Source organism: Suricata suricatta, chromosome 2, assembly GCF_006229205.1.
Source record: "Suricata suricatta isolate VVHF042 chromosome 2, meerkat_22Aug2017_6uvM2_HiC, whole genome shotgun sequence".
Lineage (NCBI taxonomy): Eukaryota > Metazoa > Chordata > Mammalia > Carnivora > Herpestidae > Suricata > Suricata suricatta.
This window is the reverse complement of record NC_043701.1, coordinates 50499876-50503289: the sequence shown is the minus strand read 5'-3', so window position 1 is coordinate 50503289 and position 3414 is coordinate 50499876.

The window sequence follows — 3414 nt, the reverse complement described above, 5'->3', positions numbered from 1 at the left end:
AAAGAAAAAACAACCAATACACTGAGCATTGGGAATCAGAGAACTACATCTTTAGGAAGATTTTATGGATGAAGTTAGGAAGGTTATGACTTTATTTTTTTAATGTCCATTTATTTATTTTGAGAGAGATAGTGTGCCCATGCACAGGGAAGGGACTGCAGGAAAGAAACTCTAAGCAGCCTCCATGCCTCAGCACAGAGCCCAGCCTGGGACACCATCTCATGAACCACGAGATCCTGACCTGAGCTGAAACCAAGAGTCAGATGTTTAACTGATTAAGCCACCCAGAGGCCCCGGAAGGTTATTATTTTAAATGGCTAACATTTTTATAGACATTTGAAGTAAGATAAGCTTTATTCATTTACATGGAAATGTCTCTTCATTGAATGGCCTTGTTCCCCCAAAATGTTGAGGAATATTAAGAACTTTTCACTGGACAGAATCCAATATAGATAAAATTAGTAATAGCTAACCCATAACTGTTCTTTCCTTCTGTGTTGACTGTGACTTTGGCTCTCCAAAAAAGTCTGGAAGCAAAAGAGGGTTGACACTGACCTAGGGACATAGCGACATTGGCAGGACCGACTTTGTTCATGATTCCTATGATGACGCTGAGGTTCAAAGAAAGCAAACGACTCACCCAAGGTCACAAGCAAGGCCACAGCAGGGCTTGGAGCTCCAGATGTCAGTGTCCTGGGCAAAGTTTTCATTCTTCATAACATTGGTTTTGTCAAAGCCGCGTGCACTGCTGCCCCCAAAAGATTGAGTTGTTCATTCCTCAAGGAAAGTCAAGGTTTCCAGTGTAGGAGAACACCACCTTGCCTGATTATTAAGGGTGTCTCAGAGGCAGCATTGGGAGAGGATATTTCCAGGTGTTTCAGGTCTGGCTCAAGGGGTCGAGGTGAGCCTTTAAGGTGGGGAGCTGATTGGCATGGCGTGGTTCATGATTTAGGATTGGTAAATACAGTGAAGGGCACATCTTCAGCCCATCTCAAAAAGTAAACTATTATGTAATAAGTAGACTGTTTGCTGAATAGTGCTTGAGAGAAGAGCTGTCCACTCACAGAAATTGGCTTACAGGAAATTCCTAAGTCAAACATTGAATTATTGGTTGACTCAGAGCCTTATCTTCACAGGATTTCCAAGAATCTCCTGGTAGACAGTTAAGTCCTGATGGTCTTAGTTCTCCACCCTGAGATTTTAAGTACGTGAATGCAGGTGATCCCAATTCTCAGTCAGTTCAGGGGGGACCCATAGTAAAGATGCAACTGGTTGCTTGGCCCTCTTAGGAGGTGACTAAGGTGTCTGTCATAGGCATTGATGAATAGGCAAGATGCAGAGTGTCATAGACACTCATATGGTTATTGTCACCATTAACAGTTCCTATTAAATCAAAGATTTTGAAGAATACAAGGCATGGGAATGCCCATTCTTATAGCTGAGTTTCCCTAAAATGATTATTCGGATCTCGAGGTCAGGGTTGGGGCTGAGCCAGTCAGAACTCATCAGCACCAGTCAGGATCTTCTTCAATCCAATCACCATTCAGTTTTTAAACTTTTGATTAAGCACCCACTGAATGCCCAGCACTGAGCTAAGTATCAGGTGCATCTTAAGAGATTTGTGACACAGTGAAGAATAAAGACAAATATATAAATATCTCCATTTTTATGGAGGAAGTGATGAGAAAAGTCATGCAAAGGAAATGACATTCATTATAGGCTATATGCTTGTGTCCTCACAAAATTCCTATGTGGATGCCCAACATAGTGATGGTGTGTGGATGCGGGGACTTTGGAAGGTGAGTAGGGTTGGATGAGGACACAATGAGTTCATAAGAGTGGGACACTCATTATGGGATTAGTCCCCTTATAAGAAGAGGAAAAGATCTCTCTCTCTCTCTCTCTCTCTCTCACTCTCTCTCACTCTCTCTCACTCTCTCACTCCCCCATCTCTCTCTCTCTCGCTGTCTTTCTGTATAGACATTTTCTGAGGAAAGGCAATAGCAATAAGCAGCATGAGGTCCATGGGGTACAAGCCAAAAGTCAGGTCCTCACAAACACCAAACCTGAGGGTGTCTTCATCTTGGACTTTCCAGCTTCCCGAACTAGGAGGAGTCAATGTCTGTTGTTTAGGCCATCCAGTCTGTCGTTCTTTGTTATAACAACATGAGCTGGCTAGGCTACTAGTCAAACCAGGTCATAAAGATGATTGATTTGATGGATTTTGCCACGTAAAGTTGGGAGGGAAGGTCATTTCACAAAAGCACATCACGTGACCTCCAGGAACCCCGATGTATTCTGAAAACATTGGAGGGGCAACTGGGTAGTTCAGTCGTTAAGCATCTATCTCCTGATTATAACTCAGGTCCTGATCTCACAGTGATCATGAGACCAAGCCCCCTGTCAGGCTCCATGCTTGCGTGAAATTCTCTCTTTCCCTCTGTCCCTTCCCACCCCCACATGCACACATTCTCTCTCTCTCTCTCTCTCTCTCTCTCTCTCTCTCTCTCTCTCTCAAAAAACTAAATAAAATGAAAGCACTGGAGGACACAGGCTATGTGACTATGTGACAAGGGTCAAATGAAGATGAGGAAGGAAAGTGTGACTGTCTTTGAGGGACTTTTATGCCCTTTTATCAAGCAGATATGAGTTAATGACAATTTTTAAATCAAAATTTAAAAAAAATTTTAACATGTATTTATTTTTGAGAGATGAGAGACTCATGACAGAACATGAGTGGGGGAGGTACAGAGAGAGAGACACACACACATAGAATCCAAAGTAGGCTCCACGCTCTGAGCTGTCAGCACAGTCTGCTGAGGGGCTCAAACCCATGAACTGTGAGATCGTGACCTGAGCCAAAGTCTGAGACTTAACCAACTGAGCCATCCAGGCACCCCTGGAGATGACTTTTTAAAAATGTCTTTAAACTCTCAATCTGGCACTCTGAAAAAACAATGAAATCATGGGCGCCTGTGTGACTCGGTTGAGTGATCAACTCTTGATTTTGGCTTGGGTCAAAGCCTGACCTGAGCTTTATTATGGGATTCCTGAGTTCCTGAGAGTGAGCCCCACATCCGGCTCTATACTGACAACATGGAACCTGCTTGATTTTCTCTCTCTCTGTCTCTTTCTCTTCCTCCCCTTTCTCTGACACTTCCTCATACTCTCTAGCACATGCTCAAAAAAAAAAAAAATAAACTTTAAAAAACAAAATGCAATTAATTTCAATATATGTCAAAGATTTATTTGCATACCACTCGGTGGTCATTGCCCACCAAGAAAACTCATTTTTCCCATGGCAGGCATGTGCCTCAAATCCAGGTAAAATGGGCAGACACAGCTGGCATCAGCGTGGCCAATGCAATTTCAAGGATGCACGGCACTGTAAATACTATGAATGTCATGTGGGCG